Source organism: Bactrocera oleae, chromosome 2 (assembly GCF_042242935.1).
Source record: "Bactrocera oleae isolate idBacOlea1 chromosome 2, idBacOlea1, whole genome shotgun sequence".
Lineage (NCBI taxonomy): Eukaryota > Metazoa > Arthropoda > Insecta > Diptera > Tephritidae > Bactrocera > Bactrocera oleae.
Genome location: NC_091536.1, coordinates 95,062,556 through 95,079,450, shown reverse-complemented (window position 1 = coordinate 95,079,450; position 16,895 = coordinate 95,062,556). Strand labels below are relative to the sequence as shown.

At 32.2% G+C, this 16,895-nt stretch overlaps 1 protein-coding gene across 10 annotated transcripts in view; it reads left to right on the top strand.

Moving 5' to 3' along the window:
* Positions 1 to 16,895, top strand: part of LOC106618957 (very long chain fatty acid elongase AAEL008004) — a 93,483-nt gene that overhangs the window by 27,737 nt on the left and 48,851 nt on the right. For 2 of the 10 annotated variants that reach the window (XM_014236894.3, XM_036357140.2), the window contains exon 1: positions 4,005 to 4,597. The exons of 5 other annotated variants lie outside the window; for them this stretch is intronic. The gene's annotated coding sequence lies outside the window, so the exon portion shown is untranslated. Of the gene's footprint in view, positions 1 to 4,004; positions 4,598 to 12,576; positions 12,699 to 16,895 lie in introns of those variants that run through there. 3 more of the 10 variants (XM_014236895.3, XM_070106066.1, XM_070106065.1) reach the window with 3 other exon arrangements.

Sequence of the window (16,895 nt, the reverse complement as noted above, 5' to 3'; positions counted from 1 at the left end):
ATGTTCCATATAAATACTGATATACGAGTATAAGTATTTAGCGCTCACAAAGAGAGTATAATGTCCAACATATTTCGTATTAGTGTAAAAAACGCAGCTTTAAATCGTTTGTTGTGGTCCTTTTTTGCATTTTTTAAGGAAACTTACTATAGTTACGTATGTGTAATTGGGATCCTTTCCGCTATTAAGTCAAAATAAGGTGAAAAGAATAAATATTTTAGATGAAAGATATTACAGTGTGTTTGTGATAGGAAATAAAAATCTGTGTAAAATAAAAATAAAAAAACTTGGTTATTTGATTTTTTCACATAAATGTTGAGATTATGTAAAGAAAGTGTTAGCACAAAATTAGTAAATGTCTTTATCAGCTACAACTTTGCTCTTTAACTTCTTTTCACAGGACTTGTAGTTTTTCCAGAAATCAATATAAACCGGGTTTACTCTTAAAACCCAGACACCCCCTCACCCTGTAATTTACTTTTCTATTCCATTTTTGTGTTATTATTTTTCTTTTCAAATAAATTTCATTATATTATTAATATTTTTGATATAAAAAATTATCGACACTGGTTATTAAAGAGAGGATTTTATTTCTCAATTCCCTATTTAGTCCTAATTAGTAGTTGTTGATAAAGCGAATCAAAATTTTTAGATTGTGTTCATAATTTTTTAGGTAATACCTTAAAACCTATAAATAATTTTTCGGAAATTGTAAATAAATCGAAAAATTTTTAATCTTCATCATCTTTTGTCGTCTTCAAAATATTTTCCCTCTGAAGCGATACACATGTGTCATCTCTTTTTCCAATCATCGAAACATGCTTTGTAAGAGCTGTCCGGGATCGCCTGCAGTTCCCTCTGCGAATTTTCTTTTATGACCTTAATCGAGTCGAAACGCGGTGACGGAGTGATAACTTAAGTGGGGCCAAGTCCAGTGAATACGGTGGTTAATCGATGGTATTTAATGAGCTTTTGGTCTTAAAATCGTTCACAACTACAGCTCTGTCGGTCTTTTTGAACAACGTCCTTAAAGGCTTTACAGCAGTCATAGACTTGGGTTTTCGATAGAATAGATTCACCATAAGCCTTTTCTAACATTCGTAATGATTTCGCTTCGAGAAGAACAGATCAATTCGACACGTCAAGAAGACTTTGTGTAACTTTTACTATGGAATTTTAACAGTTCATTTCATTTATGATGTAGCATGGCGCAATATTGCTGCTCTCATTCTTACTTAAGGCGCTATTTCTTGTTTTGTGACAATCTTATTCCTTCGATCATTACTTAACTAATACATCTAAGAAGGTAGTGTGAAAGCCCAGCTTGGAAAAGCTTTACCTCATCCACTCTGAGAATTGATTTTCGACAAAAACGTGTTCAAAGTTTTGGGAGCCGATTACGTTAAAAAATTCTTGCATATATACCATATATATCATATCTATGAAACTATTTGCCGGACCAAATGCAAATTTTCGAAGAATATACTAAAATATATGTACAAGCGATATACTTGTATAAGTTAAAAATTTGAAATTCACTAGTGAATATAAGCCCTTAAAATCAAGCTTAAGACGTGTTTTTTAATAAATCTATTGACCAATTACTCCATAATTAGTTCAAACCCTCAAACTGCTGCTAATCAATGCCGAAAACAAACAGGATGTCTACGAAGCGTCAATCTACAAGTCCAGTGTGGCCCATATTATGACAAGTGTCAACATTTGGCTTGTTGTTTGAACGGATACTGCTTTAGCGGCGCTTCCTTTTCTCCCATGTGCTTTAGCCGTAATATTTCTAGTCAACAACATTTGGACGAGCAAAGCCAGCAAACAACAGAAACCAAAACAAAAAAAATTCAAAAAACTTTAGCAAAGACGAGCACTCACTCTCTCTTCTTGCCCTAACGCACTTTCCCACCCTCTCTCTTTCACAGCAGCGATGACATCGATGTGTCCGCGATGACATAATAGCACCGTTGTAAGAATAAAGTGTGTGTGTTCACACATTCATCTGCAAAAGCAACACACACTCACCCAAATACACAAATAAACGAATATAAAACACACAGAGACTTCAATGAATTATGGAAGTAATGCGGTGAGCAAACAAAAGATCATATTGAAAAAGCGAAAATATTTTAAATAAATGAACAAAATCTCACGAGAAGTGGTAATGTACGATAAGACATACTTACGTACAAACAATTTTTGTTGGGGGGAAAAAAATAACTACAACAAGTGCAAACAAACTATAATATCCAAACACAACAACCCAACCACTGAGCCATACGAATTGGATAAAGTGTACAAATACTCATTGATACTCGCACTAAATGAAAGAGTGTCAACAGCAGAGTTGCTGCGTTGAAAGAGCACGAGAATGAGCATGTCGAATTACTCTACATGTACGTTGAAAACTGTGCCAATTACACAATTTCGCTGCCGCCAATCTGCCACATGGTTTATTTGAAATACAAGCACAGTGTGTTCGAAAACGTACACACAAATTGAAATGCCTCTTGTGAACATCGAAAATGTTTAAGATAAAAATATTTTTAATTACTTTTTTCTACAAATAAGCCTAATTTTAGGCCGTGTAGCTTGAGCGAAACAGTCAGTGCGTGCTTAACAGTTATTTGTCTATAAGGAAAAATTTTCTTTTGTCGAATTTTTACGAAAAAGTCGATGCCATCAAACTTTGCTCCTTTAACCTTTTCCTCATCCGAAACTAAAATATTTGCTCTGAAACACGCATTGTAACTAACTCAGGAAAAAACAAATTTAAACAGTTTTGTTAGAATATATAATATATAAAAAATTAATAATTTGGGCACAGTTTTTAGAAATAGTTTAGGATTAAGTTTTTTGTTTTTTCAAAAAGGATTGAAGAACAAATTTTGAATAATGAAAACATGACTATAGCGTATCCAATTAAAATTTTATTTAGCACACATCGTTAAGGGGAAATTTTTTATGTTATAATCGCACTCCGGCTCAATATATATTTTTTTTAACCAAAATGTTTGGCAGAAAAATTTTTTGTTCACCTATGTGCATTTATTGTGCACATTACATATACATGCGTACATATTTACATTCCATTAAGACAATATATTTATATATTTATAAATAGGTTTTGTGTTGAATTGCTCGTAAATATGTCGATACCACTTTTCTTTATGCTTCTGCTATCACACGACTAACTAAAGCAAAAAATGCCTTGAAGCTTATGCCGTTTAAAGAGAAAATGTTAGAAAGAGAGCAAACTGTTTGCTACTTGCACTCTTTGTTGCTTACAATTGTCTTGCAGCGTTTTACAACACTGTGTGCACTAAAAGAATCTCCAGCACTAGCTTTACTTAGCACACAACAAATGCCAAAGATGGAGGGAGGGTGTGCGACTGTAAAGAGAGCGGATAACGGTGGTGCATCGCATTTGTTAAAGGTAGCAAAAGGCAAAGGTGCGTATAGGTAAATAATTAGAGGCGAAATGTTTGCACGTACCCTTGATGACTCTGCCGCGTGTGAATTGGCATGCCTCTTTCGAATATTATTAGTGTATTATTTTATATTTAGAGGTAATGGTTATTTACCTTATTTTATTTGATGTTTATGTAGTCTTTCTAACGAGCGTACCAATGTACACATCGCTCAGCGGTTGCATTACCTTCATTCAAGCCGTTAGAGGCTGAGCATTCAGCATTTTGCCGCTCTTTCGTTCTATAAAAGCATGTACTTATCTTAGTTTTACAAATATACGCTTAGCACAGTCTGCTCTGCTGCCGGATGAGCTACGACTATACGAGTATGTGCTAAAGCTCGAAGCAACTGCGGTTTCCCAATTTTTGCACCAGTTTGGTTTTACAAACTCTCTCGTTATCCATCGACACGGCAAAGTGCTCTGTCAGCAGCGACGTCGTCGTCGACGCAAGTGAACGTCGGCTGTCTGGCAAAATTATGGTGACGGGTTCACGTTCTCTTCACTGAACGCATACACTTCAGTTTGATTTTCGCTTTGGGTTGTGCCTGTCCAATTGACATACACACGCGAAAAAATTATCTACTGATTTACGTTGAACTGTGTAAAGTTATTTTTTTCCCCAAGTGAACTTAGTCAGAATTATTTTGTTTAACTAGCATAATCCAATGCGGATAGATAAATAAAATAAAACTCGGTAAAGTGGAAAGATTAGCTAAAATATTACAGTAACGAATACTCAAGCCATTGCATTAATGGAAAAGTTAATTTTTTAGTGAAAAGCAAAAACAAATGACAAAAAACACCACACATTTCTTATTGCAAGAACACCAATATTTTTTCGTTTCGTTTCGGTTGGTTTTCGGTTAAAGCTTCTTCGGTTTTTCATGTGCGAAGATATAAACTGCAAATGTGCGAAAAAAACAACTTCAGTTATGAAATATTCAGTTGAGCGTTTATAGTAAATATCTAGACCACCGTACAAATAAGCACATAAGTCGCAGCGCAGCTGTCAGACTTGAAAGAGGAAAGTGGCAGCGGCTGTTGGAGAGGAAAAACAAGCAGAACCAGACTAACCTACTAGAAAAGAAGGCGCGTGTGCGGAAAGCGTGTAAAAAAGTAAGAAAAACCTCAATAGTGATTAGTTGTTGTTGTTGTTTTTTTTGTTTTCATTTTGACTTGAATGTAAATAAGGCCTACGAATGTTGGAAAAAAGACATTATTAAGGATCTAGCGTCAACTTGATATGTTGGCATGGCTCACATGTGACACGAAATTGTGAAAATAAACACGAACGTGGAGTGAAGTAAAATAAAAAAGCATACTTTATTGGCATTATTCAAGTTACTTGAAGTAATATTTTTTTTTTTGTGAGTTTGCCTATAAAATTAAAATTTTAAGTTTCGAGTATTTAGATGACTGGTTAACATAGAGTAATCGAAAATGTACAATAAACAATTAAAAACAAACACAAATTTATTCTGATAAACTGAGAGAAATCTAATAAATTTTGTTTCTGATAAACTGAAAAGAATTTAATGATATATGTTATCCAACATTGATAAAATATTTAGTAAAATATAAAATGCTCTAAAAAACTAGAGAAAATATTACTTCCAAAAATAGTTAATTACGTAGAAATATATTATAAAAAATATATTTTTATCATGAAAAATGCTAGAACAAAGTAAAATTTAAACAGTAAATAAAATTTAATGAATTAAAGTAAAATTTAAATGAAGCATTCTTTATTAGTATAAATTATATATAAATGTAAAATATATATCAGAATTATTTGAAGATGCAAGTAATTAACAAAATTGTTAAAAACGCACATTGAAAACAAAAAATAACAAAACAAAATAATTTGTCCATAAAAAATTAAATTAGACAACATAGAAATAAAATAAAGTAAAATAACCAATTTAAAGTAAAAAATAACCGCAATTAAATTAAATAAAGTAAATTAAATAAAATTTAATTGAATTTCAATATAGGTATACAACAACATAAACTATTAATGTGGAATAAAAACAAAAAATATATTTGATATACTAAAATCGTAGTTACAAAATAAGTAAAAACAAAAGAGAATAAAAATAAATAATAAAAAAGAATAAAAAAAATTGAATAATATTAAAAAAATTAAACAAAATCAAAATACTACACAAAATTAAAAAAAAGTGAAGATAACAACATAAATTGTTTTGATATTGAATATTATTTTTTTCTAGGAAAATACATTTGTTTTTTATATTACTTAAATGTCGAATTAAAAAATTTTAAATTTTTTACTTAAAAAACATATAAATATAAAATCAAATTTAAATATAAATTAAAATGAAATAGAGTATAAAAATACAAAATAATATAATTGGTACATAAACATAAAAAAGAAAAAAACAACATGAATTGTTTTGATGCCCATTATTCATTTTTTTTCTAAGAAAATAAATTTGTTTGAATTATTTTTATATCGAATTTAAAAAATAAATTAAATAATTGTTTACTTAAAAAAAATAATAAATAAATCATAATTATAAATTGTTTTGATGCCGTGTATTTAAATTTTTACTAAGAAAAATTGCTTTTCGTATTCAATAGTAATCGTATTTTACTAAAATAATTGAAATAGTAATATATAAAAATTCTTTTATAAACGACATTAATGTCTTAAACATGTAAAAAATACAAAAAAATTAAATTAGTACAAAATTAATAATAATTATTATTTGAAATTAACCATTTAATGTTCTTTTATAAAATAAATTTAATGCCTTAAAAAATATTAAAAGTATCATTAATAGATAATTTAAATTTAACAACTTGATAGCAAATATCTTCCTGCTTATGCCAATTGGTTACCACCTTTCAAGTACAAGTGAAATGAATTGAACATATCAGATAAGTAAACCAAACCGATATTTAAACGAATTGATTTGTCGGTCAAGTAGTGATGTAGAATAAAGCGACAAAAGTATCTACAACGAGATTAAGTTGACACATGTCGACATTAAATGACAAAATATCAATAACCACAAAAGTCCATACTTACATACCGATAGGCGTTATTATGTACATAAACACCACTGATGAAGTGTGTATGTGTGTGCGTGTGCATGCCAGCTAATAAATATAAATGTCAACCTTAGTAATTTTGTTTCACTTTCACTTCCCAAGCAAACAAGGATTTATTTTAATTTTGTTAAATCATAGCCAGATGAAGCAGACGTGACTTATTGCAATTTGAGGGAGGAGTTGCGGCAGGAAAAATTTTTCTTTCATACCCAAGGGAGCTAAATTCGAAATATTCTATGCTCAAGCGGTATTTTAGCTACTCTTTATATATATATATGTATATATGTTCATATTTTGCGTATATATATGGTATTCTTTAATATAAGCAACCAATGTAAATATTAGTGAGTCGACCAAGATTTTTTTTTGTTGTAAATGCTGCACGACATTAACACTCAGCTTGTTAAGAAATCAAAATCGTCGAATTTGGCGCCACCAAGGTTTCAAAAACATCACCAAACAACAAACTCACCTACATATTCTTCTATACTTACAAATATTTATACAGACAGCAAGTGAATCCCTAAGTTAAGGCAACATTGTTTCAACAGCATTAGAGCGTGTGTGCAGTGGAGAGAGTGGATGTGTAAAAGTTTCCCCAGACAAGTGTGACTGCATTGTTGGAGTGGAGTCTCCACAATCTTTATTATATTTTCTAATGACCTAGTAAGCCTACGCTGTTGTGGCACAAAGTTTCTTAAAGAATTTTATCGCAAATGAGTTGATAAGAAGTGATATATGTATACTGACTGTGTGAGATTAAGAAGAGTGCTGATAACAAACCATGTGCTTTGAGATGTGATACAATGGACATCACCTCACAAATCACAGTTAAGTGATATAACGAAGTACCAACTAACAAATTACCTGATATGCATGTTCGGTCTGAATACCCCTATTATTATTATGGATGAATGTAGGTAATGAACGAAGGTTTTCCAGAAAAAAACGTGATTATTTGTGAAAAACTTTACACTTCAGAGTGGCTTCAAAAATCGAAATTATTTTCAAAAATCTTGTTCGTTCGATCATTACCTGAAAAATATGTAAGGAGATACTGTGAAAATTTCAAATCGTTCGGTTCAGCCGTTTCGATAAATTTTACTCTCTGACTCTGAAAACATCGTTTCGAAAAAAACGTCTATACAGTTTTGGGAGCCGATTACACTTTTTTGAAAATCAAAAGTGAATAGTAATAAAATATAAAATTTAGTTCCCGTGAGTGAAAAAGTCGTTTTTTGAAAATCAAAAGTGAATAGTAATAAAATATAAAATTTAGTTCCCGTGAGTGAAAAAGTCGCATCTGGCAATGGAATAAAATTGCTTAGTTTTACCGTTAGCTAAAAGACTTTATTAGCAAGTTACCACTTTAGCTAGAAGTTAGACAGTTAAAATATTTTTAAAGCTCTCTCGTCGAATTTTAGTTTAGATTTCAGGAGGATAAGTTATTCGAGTTTGATAAATAATTTACTTTTTTTTGGTCTGGATGTAATCAAATTTCAAAAAGTTTTGAAATTTTAATGGCTATAAGTACCCACTATTGCAGCATATGATTGTGTTATCAATACTTAACAAATTCTTAGTGGAAATTTATTGAATTCTAGAGACGCCATAAATACGTACATACATATGAATTTAAATATATATACATATATATTAATATTGCGTAGAAGTATTTTCGACCACTTAAGCTAATTTTATTGACCACATGTTGGACATATGCATATACTTGTATATGTATATCCAAATGTAATTTTTTACATCTACTTTGTTTTCGAAGATGTCGAAGATCTTGTTTTGTCACCATGTACCAAAGCTTGGGTTTTCTGCTATGCAAACAGGTAGCTTTATTATTTAAAACGTAAACATTTTATTACAGGTCTATGCAAATTAGCATCTCAGACGTGAGTGCGTGACCGTTGTGATGTAGATATGTGCGTATTTATATGTACATACAGCTGTGCTCCGTAGTCGATAGTGTTACAATAAAAGACTCTGCATAGTTTTGTCATAGAAACTTTTTCTGTTTTTGTTTTTATATTTTGTCATAAATGAACTTCATTATTCACTATAAAATATTTATTAAGATACTGCCAAAAGATTGCTTGCAAATCGCTGATTGCTTACTCTTTGTTCATATTATTAATTAATCTTAATTTTTATTTGTTTTTTGTGTTATTTAAATTTTTTTTTGCTTTTCGATATTTTTTTAATCAATTTTTTATACCCTGAGTAGGGTATATTAAGTTTGCCACATAGTTTTTAACACTTAGAATCAACGTAATCGATTTAGTTATGGCCGTCTCTCTGTGTGTCTGTATATACGCTAACTAGTTCCTTAGATTTCTTTGCCCAAGGTACTGCTCATTTGTTGTATCGATAACGAACGACTTAAGCATATAGCTGCCTTACAAACTGAACAATCAAAATTATATCCTTTATGGAAAATGTTTTTATTTAACGAGATATCTTCACGAAATTTGGCATAGACCATTATTATCCGAGGCATCGCTACAATCTTCGAACAAATTGCTAAGATCGGATCATTATAACATATAGCTGCCATATAAATTGAGCGATTGAAATCAAGATAAAGATCTTTTTGTACTCTAAAAATTCACCCGTGAAGGGTATTATTGCTACGGTGCAGCCGTAGTTAACCGTTTTTTTCTATTTTTTTTTGTTTTTTGTAAATCCTGATTTTTTTTCTCTCTGTAAGCAATATGAAATTATATTTGTTTTTGTCAACACTTTTAATGTCTTCTGCCATTTAGGCACCTGCTAACGACCATTTCGCTTGTGTGGGTTTGCATTCAATCGGCATTAGAGTGCCAAAGGCGGTTTACATATGTTGCGTACACTGCGCATGCGTGCGTGCTAACTTTGATATTTTTAAACAAACGCACATACACACTCCCACAAATTGAAATGAATGCTCACAAACGCTGAAGCGACACCCAAAAATGTACAACGAATGAGCAAATGAAATGTACTAATAGCTCCATTAAAGGCCGCCACTGCGCCGAAGGTGGGGTAAGGATAGGTGCTTCCACATCGCAATGACTGCAGCAATAAACGAAAGTATTTTCAAACGCGTACTTGATACTTCGGCCTATTGTATAATATAATGCCTTCAAGCTATTAATACTTGCAAATATATATGTTTGTAAATATGTGTGTTTGTGAATTTGTACACACGTAAGATACGAACTTCCGTTTACCTTAAACTTCAGCTGATATTTCAATGCTTTCATGACTTGTATGTGTGTTTGTGTTGGCTTTTGACATGGCTTTCGCGACTATATTTTTGTGTAATATACATTTAAACAAATACAAACAATATATACATACATACATACATACATTTACTCTGGATGTATTTATATAGCACCCATGCGCCTAGGTATGTGCAAAAAGTAAAAAAGAAGGGTGTGTTGTAGCGTAAAGCAGAGCCATAGTCATCTGCAAAATCAAAGCAGCAAGAAACGCTTGAAAAGTAAATCAAAAGGCGGTGAAAAGCGTGTAAAACAAAATATAAAAAAGTTCTGCAACATTTTTTTTCCGCAGTGTAATACTTTTTATTTATAATTGTAATAAAACCTTACAGCATTTATGCGACTATAAATGAGGTATCTTCTGTCGTTCAAGGCATTAGGTAATTAAGCTGTTTAAAAGTAGCTGTAAAACAAAATATTATTTTAGATTTAAGGCTCTTGTCCTGCTCTTATCAAAACTACTTAATTTTTAGTTAAGCCTTTTTTGTGTTATTAATCATTTTGTACTAAACAATAACAATTTTAAAATTGCTTTTCGAAAACGTGATGCTTATTGAGATGCCATGAGTTTTAATGATTTGACTATTACTGTCCATTGCTTGCCAACTTACTGCTTTTAAGACGAGTTCATCTGCTTTCACGCTTTTTTATGTGCAAAGAATAAATTTTCCCTCTTGTGATAGTTTAATAAAAGTAGAATATACTCAAAATATACACGCCTCACGATTTTTAATTGCAATAAATTTAAATATACCGCTCTCGCTTTGAATTGGCTGATAAATGTCAGCTCCTTTTAGTAAAATTCCAAAAAAAATGCCTTTTTTTCACTGTCGTGCTTAGGGGATATGTTGATTATGATGGGCGTCATGCCTTGGTTCCTATCACCAGGTTGATGGACCGAGATCAATAATTGAGTACCCTTCTTAATAGTGCCTCTTGTTCCGGAGAAAGGCTAATTGGAGTATAATTTGTCCAGCAACAGCATAACGTGCCTTACAATTAAGCTCGGATAATAACTAAGCTTTTGAAAAATAATCATCAAAAACCAAATTTTAATTTTATAGAACACTTCAGGTTTCTTGTGAAACGTAAACAGTTTTACTAAATAAAAACGGAAGAAAACTATTTTTGAAGTAACTTTTCTTTGGCAAGCAATATCTCCAGAGATTTGACAATATTTAGTGGATTCCATACCAAGGCGTCCTAAAAAAGTTATTGAAGCCAAATGAAAGTATATGTTTCACTAAATTTCTTTTAATTTTTTCACTTTTGTCAAGCTTACAATATATATGTCTTAGTCTACCATACTTGTCAAAATATTATATTTCTGGCAACTCTTGAAATTAATAATTACTTTACAACTTTTTGAGTTTCCATGAAAATTATTTGATTTCTTATTTTTAAGTTTGTATCGCCTATATGGTAATTAAAAATATAACATTAACAATAACTATTTATAAAGCCGTTTTAAAGCCAAACTCAAAAATTCACAATTTGTATTGCGTCAACATACTTATGTCGACTAGTGTAGATAAATGCTTGAGTTTGTATACTTGGTACTCAAAGCGATTCTCTTTCAAAGAAATCAACAAAAATATTTGTTAAATAGATCGGCGATGTAAACATAAATTCGAATAAAATATATTTAAAATACATATTTCATAGCCAATAGTTTATTAAACGTTAGTGTATGACTTATGTATGTATGTACATATGGCACATACATATTAAGTACTCCAATATCGCACGATATGGGCCAGCGACCATGCACGTGTGTACGTAAATGAAGCAAATATATGTGTGTATTTATTGTTTGTATGTAAACATTTGTTTGTGTATTGGGCTAGTATTATTTTCAGCACTTATGCTGGCGTTTGTGGGGAGCGGCAGCCAATCTGATGGTGACGAGCTTGCGGCTAACTATCTTGTGCAATTCTGTGGCTATACATACATATTATAAATACATATAAGTATATATACGAGTATTTAGATATTTCAGTTTGTATGCGCAAGTGAACTGATATATGTATGTCCATATATGTATATACTCGTATAAGCGCGCATGTATGTTTTTATCATAAGCACATGTATGTATGTATGTCTCGTTGTTATATATATATATACAATGAGATCGCAAGGCGTCACCAAAAAACTTATTCACTAAGCTAAAGCACACAGATGCAAACACAAATACAAATGTATATACCGATATGCACGCGCGCGCTTACACGGCGTATGAGCGATGAGCGGCGCATACATTCAAATTATGTCCATATATATAGCTTCTTTGGTTAGTTAGCAACAACAAACGCACTGCGGTTCTGCCTGTCTTCACTCTTATCGCCGATAGCTAGATATGTAGCTAACTGCTGTTTGAGCGCCGCGCGACAAACTTACAATTATGACTGCTGGCCGCCGGAATTGATGTGCAGGCGCGGCGCGGCGCAGTGCGGTTCGGTTTGACGCGTCACTTCAACGTACATACAGGTGACGGCTGGATAGTCATTTGTATGTGCGCGCCGATTGAATTTCCTCCAACCTGGTTGTGCGTTTTTGTTTTTTTATTACTACAGCCGGTGCCGCGCTATCTATATCACGGTTACTTAGTTAGCGTAGACTTAATGTTAGTCGAACGCGCGCATTGTAAGTTAGTAGCTAGTCGCTCGCCCAACTGTAGTGTTGTGTATTGTGTATCAAAGTGCGCGTCCGTCTATTTCCTATATCAAGTTCTTTATTTGTGTGTGTGTGTGCGTATAAGTGCCGTGACTACTTAGTCATTTGGTCAGTGGCTCGGTCACTTCAACGCCAAACTAAACGCTTTCAGTGGCAGTGTGTCGCGCACCACCAATCTACGTACAAGTGTGTGCGTATGTCTCTTTTTTTTCGATAGCATTAAACTTATAAATGATTGCATACTTAAAAACATAAAAATGTATGTATTTGCAAGCGCATACGAACGCGCATTATTTCTAAACTCGTATTCGCTATTCTTTGCGCAAGCTTCTATCAGCCGCTGGCAGTGCGCCGCGCGTGCATCTTAGCGCGCCACACACGCCAAGCGCACATATGTAGAAACGTTGCATGCAACAGCTACTTTTAGTCTAAAATTGCAGATACAAGACGCTGAAATGCTAACTGCCGCGTATATCTGAAGATCAGTTGCATGAGGCGGCGCGAAGAAGACGAAGCGCATAATTATAAATATTATTGCAGTTAATTGAAGTGTTCGGATTGGCATTTTTTGTAGTGCAAAAGCTATTGCGGAATCACTACACAGTTACTAACGTACCTACATACACACATACACTTAACTATGCATGTGTGTGTGTATACATCTCTTTTTCACTGCAAGTCATACCCGTTTTGTTGTTGTTTATTTTTTTTGTTAAAATTGTAAACACTTGGTGTCGTATGTGTGCGTGCCTTCGTTGTTTTCTCGTACAAATTTTCCCTAATGCTAATTGTTGCGATAAGGTCAGGTTTTTTGTGTCATTAGCCAATAATCAAGTTTGGTGTGATGCACAAAATTTCAGCCAGCTAAATATCACGTATATATATAGTTAAAAACAAAATTAAAGAAATACACGTCAAACACATGCGTTGTAGCTGCGTGTGTATGTTTGCGTAGGCCCACTGGCATGCTTGCGCGTGCATAACCTAAAAAAGCTTCTCGGTGTGCGCTTGCAAAGTTGCGTGTGTTCGTATGTATAACGTGTCCAAAAGCAGCAATTTCGAAGTGATAAAAACCGAATAAATACATAAAAGCAGGAGACAAATATTTATAACAACAAATCGGCGCTCATGACTGAAGGTCTAATCAATGAAAATTTAAGTGTAAAGCCATGGCAGTACGCAGTTAAAGTTAGCTACAAAAAAACAAAACGAAAGAAACAAAAAAAAAACATAAACCATGCACACATGCTTTGTTGTATGCATTTACACAAATTTGGTAGTCATGAAATAATAACATTATTAATTATAAATATTGCATGTGTATAAAAACGAAAGTTTATCCAAAAATGCGTAGACGCTACAAAACGCGTCATTCTATACTTCGAAATAAATTTCGCAAAATTAGCAGCAACAAATTAATTAGTTCAATAAGTAAAACCATAATTTGTGTCTGAAATATTTCAAAATATTTTAAAAAAGAGCTGCCAGTGCATGTAAAAATAATTTGACTTATTTGTTAAACTCAGATTAACTATAAATAGACTTGGGCTCTTATAAAATTTATTATATTTTGTGAAAAAAATATCGGAGAGAATTTCAGTCTCAAAAATATTTATAAGGGTTATTCAGACCGAAAATGTTAATCTGGTAATTCGTTAGTTGATACCTCGTTAAAGCACTTAAACACTTGAAATACTTTTTGCGCTGTCTTAGTAGTGTGGTAAATTTTGTTCGAAACAAGAAAAAACGTTAACTTCGGTTGCACCGAAGTTATAATAATAAATATAAAGGCTCCTTACAAAAACTTGATTCCGATCGTTCAATTTGTATGGCAGCTGTATGATATAGTGATTTGTATGAACAATTTCTGCAGAGAATACATTGTTGCCTTAAACAATAACTCGTGCCTAATTTCGTGAAGATACCTCGTCAAATTAAAAAGTTTTCCATGCAAGCACTTTATACCGATTGTTCAGTTTGTATGGCAGCTTACTGCTATAGTGGTCCGATATCGTAGTACGTTCCGACAAATGAGCAGCTTCTTGTTGAGAATAGGACAGGTGCAAAAATTCAGATCGATAGCTTAAAAACTGAGGGACTAGTTTGTATATATACAGACGGACAGACGGACGGACGGACGGACATGGCTAAATCAACTTAGCTCATCATGCTGATCATTTATGTATATATTTTATAGGGTCTCCGACGTTTCCTTCTGGGTATTACAAGCTTCGTGGCAAAATTAATATACTTTGTTGAGGGTATAAAAACAGATTATTCAATTTTATTAAATACTTACTTTTGAAAATTTTTTCTAAAACTTTTTTGTAGCGAGCAGCAAATGTATTATTTCGCAATGAATCAAATGAACTTTTTAGGCAACGACTCACAGCATACAGCTGATTTGAAGTTACCAAGTAACGAAAAAATTATCAAGCTTGTCAGACAGGTACTTCGTTACACGATAAAACGACAATCTGTTAATTTTACAAAAACAAAACGCATGTAAAAAACTATCGAATAACGACTAACGAATTAACAAAGCTGATGGGAAAACCCCTATAGTTAGCTTAAATTATGTGCTTGACGTTTGATCATGCTTGAATAATAACAAGTTACTTTTGCGATGCCAGAGCTTGTCTGAAAGTCTTGTGTCCACCACAAATTCGCTCAGACGATTAATTTCATTTACGATATTTTCATTTCTTTCTTTAGAAAAAAATCTCTCTATACCGCATTTTAGAACAGTTTCTTAAGGAAAGTGGTTAAAATAAGTATGAACCAAAAATATCTTCAATTAAAAATATTTAAAGCACTATGGATGAGTAAAACCATATATGTACCACCTAGGCACTATGGAAACATATATTCGATTTTACCCAAATAGTGTGAGATATTAAACCAAATAATGTGAGGCTTAAGCGTATATAGGCATTCAAAATTAATTAGAACAAATATTTTTATCAAATAAAAGTATTAAAAAAAAAGAATAAATATCGTTAATGATCAAATATAAATACAACTTATATAAACTCATTTTCCACAGGAAAAGTAAAAATTATTTTTATATTTTTAGAAAAAATAGAACCCAAAATATGCTGACAAAAAGAAAATTGTCGATTAACTTCAGAACTTAAATTCTGAAAGTACAAAAAGTTAAACTCTAAATTTCTGCAACTAGTATTTTATTTGCTTCAGTTAATTACCAGGAAATGTGTGAGAGCCATACAAAAAGTATTTACTTCGAAAACTTTAGTGGAGTTTATATGCGCACACCTAACTGTACAAAATATTTCCACAATATCAAATATTTCAAGAACAGTTCACAAACAACAACAATAACAAACATTTATGCTGACTCCAATGGCATTCAAGATCAAAGTACGCCACAAAAGCTAATTATTGCGAAATTAAAAGCAACAACAAAATGCATAAAAATTCCACTTAACCAAAGGAGATAATTCACCGCTTCCTCACATACAAAATTTATAAATTAAATTAATGCGTCACTTTGTGGTTTATTTCCCTTGCTTGAAGACCACAATTATTCGCTCTGACTACTTTATAAATATTTTATACGCATTTCGTTTGGTTTTTTATTTTTGCAATTTTATTTGTCTTTTTGCTGTCCGCTACTGATTCGTTTAATTAATTTGCGCTTTGGTTTTGCAATTAATTACAATCTCTAGCACTCTAGTGCATGCTTCAAATAAAGAAAACCGCAATTCTGACACTTTCAATTGCTTCAATTGTCACTGTCACTGGCAATTCTTTATGCTGTTAATAAAATTATTAATATTTTATAAGCAATTTAAAAACGCTTTTAATCTGGAATGTCTCCTTTTTATTAGCAAAGTGAGTTAATTCAATTTTATGCAGTTGCTAATTAATTTTGCGTCTATAATAATATATATGTGCGTAAATGCATACTTGTATATACGTGTACACTAAGGTGGGTCAAAAAACCTATGGTTTTATTTTCGCTTCGTACTCTGGTAAATTGGTTGATTGACACCTCTAAGAAAAGCTCTCCAAGTATGAGCTCTTAACTGTAACGTGAACCCTCCGCCTAACGATTTCCCATTTTTTTCTTAGTATCAGATAGAAAAATTCATATCTTGCTTGCAACTACTTGAAAAAACTCGTTTCATAGATTTTGTAGGAAATTCAATGCTCTACAAAATGATCGCTTACGATGTTTTCGTTGAAATTTAATTATTTTAAGTCAACTTGGCTTTTTCTTTTGAATTTAATGACTCAATGAAAATGAATCGTTTTAAATTGCAAGCTCATAGTCTTATAGAAACTTTTCTAGTAATCACTTAAGACCTCCGTAATACATTTCATGGTGAATACGGCGGATGCTCAAGTTATTCGTACTTTAGTTCGTT